Below are 6,709 nucleotides of genomic sequence, written 5' to 3'. Positions count from 1 at the left end.
TGTACTCGGCAAAAGTGCTTTATCCGTACCGGATACTCGTTTCAGCTGGATACTCCGATCACCCCTAGTAGAAACCATTAGAAACCATCACAGCATATAGTAGAAACCATTAGAAACCATCACAGTATATAGTAGAAACCATTAGAAACCATCACAGTATATGGTAGAAACCATTAGAAACCATCACAGTATATAGTAGAAACCATTAGAAACCATCACAGCATATAGTAGAAACCATTAGAAACCATCACAGTATATAGTAGAAACCATTAGAAACCATCACAGTATATGGTAGAAACCATTAGAAACCATCACAGTATATAGTAGAAACCATTAGAAACCATCACAGCTTATAGTAGAAACCATTAGAACCATCACGTATATGTAGAAACCCTTAAAACCATCACAGCTTATAGTGAAACCATTAGAAACCATCACAGCTTATAGTAAAACCAAGAAACCATCACAGCTTATAGTAGACACCATTAGAAACCATCACAGCTTATAGTAAGAACCATTAGAAACCATCACAGCTATATTAGAAACCATTAGAACCATCGCAGCTTATAGTGAAAACCATTAGAAACCATCACAGCTTATAGTAGAACCATTAGAACCATCGCAGCTTATGTAAAACCATTAGAAACCACACAGCTTACAGTGAAAACCATTAGAAACCATCACAGCTTCCAGTGGAAACCATTAGAACCCTCACATTTACAGTGAAAACCATTAGAAACCATCACAGCTTATAGTAAAACCCTTAGAACCATACAGCTTATAGTAGAAACCATTAGAAACCATCACAGCTTAAGTGGAAACCATTAGAAACCATCACGCTTATAGTGGAACCATTGAAACCATCACAGCTTATAGTGAAACCATTAGAACCATCACAGCTTATTGGAAACCATTAGAAACCACACAGCTGTATAGTGAAACCATTAGAAACCATCACAGCTTATAGTAGAACCATTAGAAACCATCACAGTATATAAACCTTAGAACCATCCAGCTTATAGTGAAACCATTAGAACCATCAAGCTTATGTGAAACCTTAGAACCCATCACAGCTTATAGTAACCATCACAGCTTATAGTAGAAACCATTAAACCCATCACAGCTTATAGTAGAAACCATATAACCATCACAGCTTAGTATAAAACCATTAGAAACTCACAGCTGATAGTAGAGACCATTAGAAACCATCACAGTATATAAGAACCATTAGAACCATCGCAGCTTATAGTGAAAACCATTAGAAACCATCCCAGCTTATAGTAGAAACCATTAGAAACCATCGCAGCTTATTGAAAACCATTAGAAAACCTCACAGCTTACAGTGAAAACCATAGAACCATCACGCTTACAGGGAACATTAGAACCCCACAGTTCAGTGAAAACCATAAAAACCATCACAGCTTATAGTAAACCTTAGAAACCATCACACTTATGTAGAAACCATTAGAACCCATCACAGCTTATAGTGAAACCATTAGAAACATCACCTTATAGTGGAAACCATTAGAAACCATCCGCTTTAGTAGTGGAAACCATTAGAAACCATCACAGCTTATAGTAGAAACCATTAGAAACCATCACAGCTTATAGTGAAACCATAGAAACCATCACAGCTATAGTAGAAACCATTGAAACCACACAGTATACGTAGAAACCATTAAAACCTCACAGCTTATATAGAAACCATTAGAAACCATCACAGCTTATAGTGAAACCATTAGAAACCATCACAGCTTATAGTAAGAAACCATCACAGCTTAGTAGTAGAAACCATTAGAAACCATCACAGCTTATAGTAGAAACTATAAACCATCACAGTCTTATAGTAGAAACCATAGAAACCATCACAGCGATATTGAGGACCATTAGAAACCATCACAGTATATAGTAGAAACCATTAGAAACCATCACAGCTTATAGTAGAAACCATTAGAAACCTCACAGTATATTAGAAACCATTAGAAACCATCACACTATAGTGAAACCATTGAAACCATCACAGCTTATAGTAGAAACCATTAGAAACCATCACAGCTGATAGTATAACCATTAGAAACCATCACAGCTTATATTAAACCATTAGAAACCATCACAGTATTATAGTAAACCATTAGAAACCATCACAGCTTATAGTAAAACAACCATTAGAAACCATCACAGCTAAGTAGAAACCATTAGAAACCCATCACAGCTTATAGTAGAAACCATTAGAACCATCACAGCTTATAGTAGAAACCTTAGAAACCATCACAGCTTATAGTAAAACATTAGAAACCTCACAGCTTATAGTAAAACCTTAGAAACCATCACAGCTTATAGTAGACCCATAGAAACCATCACAGCTTATGTAGACACATTGAAACCATCAGCTTATAGTAGAAACCATTAGAAACCATCGCAGCTTATAGTGAAACCATTAGAAACCATCACAGCTTACAGTGAAAACCTTTTGAAACCATCACAGCTTACAGTGGAAACCATTAGAAACCATCACAGCTTATAGTAGAAACCATTAGAAACCATCACAGCTTATAGTGGAAACCATAGAAACCATCACAGCTTATAGTGGAAACCATTGAAACCATCACAGCTTATAGTGAAATCATTAGAAACCATCACAGCTTATAGTAGAAACCATTAAACCATCACAGCTATAGTAAAACCATTAGAAACCATCACAGCTTTATAGAAACCATTAGAAACCATCACAGCTTATAGTAGAACCATTAAAACAATCACAGCTTATAGTAGAAACCATTGAAACCATCACAGCTTATAGTAGACACCATTAGAAACCATCACACTTATAGTGAGAAACCATTAGAAACCATCACAGCTTTAGTAGAAACCATAGAAACCCATCGCAGCTTATAGTGAAAACCATTGAAACCATCACAGCTTATAGTAGAAACCATTAGAAACCTCGCAGCTTATAGTGAAAACCATTAGAAACCATCACAGCTACAGTAACCATTAGAACCATCACAGCTTACGTGGAAACCATTAGAAACCCTCACAGTTTCAGTGAAACCATTAACCATCACATCTTATAGAAACCATTAAAACCATCACAGCTTATAAGTAGAAACCATTAGAAACCATCACAGCTTATAGTGAGAACCATTAGAAACCATCACAGCTTATAGTGGAACCATTAAAACCTCACGCTTTAGTGGAAACCATTAGAACCACACAGCTTATAGAAAACCATAGAACCATCACGCTTAGGTGAACCTTAGAAACATCACAGCTTATAGTAAAACCATTAGAAACCATCACAGTATATAGTAGAAACCATTAGAAACCATCACAGCTTATCGTAGAAACCATTAGAAACCATCACAGCTTATAGTGGAAACCATTAGAAACCATCACAGCTTATAGTAGAAACCATCACAGCTTATAGTAGAAACCATTAGAAACCATCACAGCTTATAGTAGAAACCATTATAAACCATCACAGCTTATAGTAGAAACCATTAGAAACCATCACAGCTGATAGTAGAGACCATTAGAAACCATCACAGTATATAGTAGAAACCATTAGAAACCATCACAGCTTATAGTAGAAACCATTAGAAACCATCACAGTAATAGTAGAAACCATTAGAAACCATCCACAGCTTAAGTAGAACCATTAAAACCATCACACATCTTATAGTAGAAACCATTAGAAAACCATCACAGCTATAGTAAACCATTAGAAACCATCACAGCTTATATTAGAAACCATTAGAAACCATCACAGTATATAGTAGAAACCATTAGAAACCATCACAGCTTATAGTAGAAACCATTAGAAACCATCACAGCTGATAGTAGAAACCATTAGAAACCATCACAGCTTATAGTAGAAACCATTAGAAACCATCACAGCTTATAGTAGAAACCATTAGAAACCATCACAGCTTATAGTAGAAACCATTAGAAACCATCACAGCTTATAGTAGAAACCATTAGAAACCATCACAGCTTATAGTAGACACCATTAGAAACCATCACAGCTTATAGTAGAAACCATTTGAAACCATCGCAGCTTATAGTAGAAACCATTAGAAACCATCGCAGCTTATAGTGAAAACCATTAGAAACCATCACAGCTTACAGTGAAAACCATTAGAAACCATCACAGCTTACAGTGGAAACCATTAGAAACCATCACAGCTTATAGTAGAAACCATTAGAAACCATCACAGCTTATAGTGAAACCATTAGAAACCATCACAGCTTAGTGGAACCATTAGAAACCATCACAGCTTATAGTGGAAACCATTAGAAACCATCACAGCTTATAGTAGAAACCATTAGAAACCATCACAGCTTATAGTAGAAACCATTAGAAACCATCACAGCTTATAGTAGAAACCATTAGAAACCATCACAGCTTATAGTAGAAACCATTAGAAACCATCACAGCTTATAGTAGAAACCATTAGAAACCATCACAGCTTATAGTAGAAACCATTAGAAACCATCACAGCTTATAGTAGAAACCATTAGAAACCATCACAGCTTATAGTGAAACCATTAGAAACCATCACAGCTTATAGTGAAAACCATTAAAACCATCCACTTACAGTGAAACCATTGAAACCATCACAGCTTAAGTGGAAACCATTAGAAACCATCACACTTATAGTAGAAACCATTAGAAACCATCAACATTATAGTGGAAACATTAGAAACCATCACAGCTTATAGTGGAAACCTTAGAAACCATCACAGCTTATAGTGGAAATCATTAGAAACCATCACAGCTTATAGTAGAAACCATTAGAAACCATCACAGCTTATAGTAAAACCTGAACCATCACGTTTAGTGAACCATTAGAACATCAAGCTGATAGTAGAAACCATTAGAAACCATCACAGTGATAGTAGAAACCATTAGAAACCATCACAGCTTATAGTAGACACATTAAACCATCCAGCATATAGTAGAAACCTTAAAACCATTACAGCTTATAGTAGAAACCATTAGAAACCATCACAGCTTATAGAAAACCATTAGAAACCATCACAGCTTATAGTAGAAACCATTAGAAACCATCACAGCTTATAGTAGAACCATAGAAACCATCACAGTATATAGTAAAACCATTAGAACCATCACAGCTTATAGTAGAAACCATCCACAGCTTATTAAGAAACCATTACCATCACAGCTTATAGTAGAAACCATTAAAACCACACGCTTATTAGAAACCATTAGAAACCATCACAGTTTATAGTAAAACCATTATAAACCATCACAGCTTATAGTAAAACCATTAGAAACCATCACACTTATAAAGAAACCATTATAAACCATCACAGCTATAGTAGACCATTAGAAACCATCAAGCTTATAGTAGAACACTTAGAAACCATCACAGCTTATAGTAGAACCATTAGAAACCATCACAGCTTATAGTAGAAACCATTAGAAACCATCACAGCTTATAGTAGAAACCATAGAAACCTCACAGCTTATAGTAGAACCATTAGAAACCCACAGTATATAGTAGAAACCATTAAACCTCACAGCTTAGTAGAACCATTGAACTCACACGTATAGTAGAAACCATTAGAAACCATCACAGCTTATAGTAAACCATTAGAAACCATCACAGCTTATAGTAGAAACCATGTAAACCATCACAGCTTATAGTAGAAACCATTAGAAACCATCACATCTGATAGTAGTAACCATTAGAACCACACAGCTTATTAGTAAAACCATTAGAAACCATCACAGTATATAGTAGAAACCATCACAGCTTATGTTGGAATCCTCAAGGAAACTAAATAATAATAACTTAAGAATGAAACCACCAGAAACAAAACAAACCCAAGAGAGAAAAATTGATTCTGTCATGGAAACTGAATTATTGAAACAGTCATGAAAATTTGTTGTATTGCATAAAGTGTAAATTGTCATTTATATTATATCATGTGATTGTGATTACGGATCACTTTAATGTTGCAGCTGGTTATGGTGGAGCTTATTGTGTGACTATGTATGCTGGCATGTAGCTTGTGAATTTCACCAAGGGATCACTAACATCACATCATATAGTTGATTATATTTTATATTATCAATCTGAATCTGCAAAGCAACTAAAGGTATCACATAACAGCAGTGGAGTGAAAAGTACAATACTTCCCTCTGAAATATAGTGGAGAAGAAGTAAAAAAATTGCAGATAATTAAAATACTTAAGTAAAGTTCAATTAGTACCATACTTAAGTAAACGTTATATTCCACCACTGTTATTAATATTATTATTAGCAGCAGTAGTAGGAAAACATAACAATACTGGCAGAGTTTCCCCCAGAAAAGTTGTTAATCCCAGTGGTAACTAATGGTCTTTTTTTTGACGAGGACCCGGCTGGGGCCAGTCCCGGACGGCAGCATTAATGTAGAGCCCAATAGTTTCTATGGTAACAGAATCACGAAATTGAGAATTTAAAAATGCAAAGATCCCATAGGGCCTACATTAAGTCAGAGCTAAAAGCTAACTGGATATTTAAAAATATGATTACGTCTAAGTTTCCAACCAAGCTGCCCCACTGTAATTGTAGTTTAAAAATGTCTTAATAATACATTTGAAAAAAGACTTAGGCCTGGTGGGGGGCAACTTAGACCCTGTGGGCCACCAGGCTTGCAGTACACTGGGGGACATACAGTGAGGAAAATAAGTATTTGA

At 35.5% G+C, this 6,709-nt stretch overlaps 1 long non-coding RNA gene across 1 annotated transcript in view; it reads left to right on the top strand.

The window, feature by feature from the left end:
• Nucleotides 1-6,709, top strand: part of LOC116695881 (uncharacterized) — a 24,092-nt gene that overhangs the window by 14,366 nt on the left and 3,017 nt on the right. The gene's annotated exons all lie outside the window — the stretch shown is intronic.

The sequence above is a fragment of the Etheostoma spectabile genome, chromosome 9 (genome assembly GCF_008692095.1).
Source record: "Etheostoma spectabile isolate EspeVRDwgs_2016 chromosome 9, UIUC_Espe_1.0, whole genome shotgun sequence".
Lineage (NCBI taxonomy): Eukaryota > Metazoa > Chordata > Actinopteri > Perciformes > Percidae > Etheostoma > Etheostoma spectabile.
This window is presented reverse-complemented; position numbering and strand designations above follow the sequence as displayed.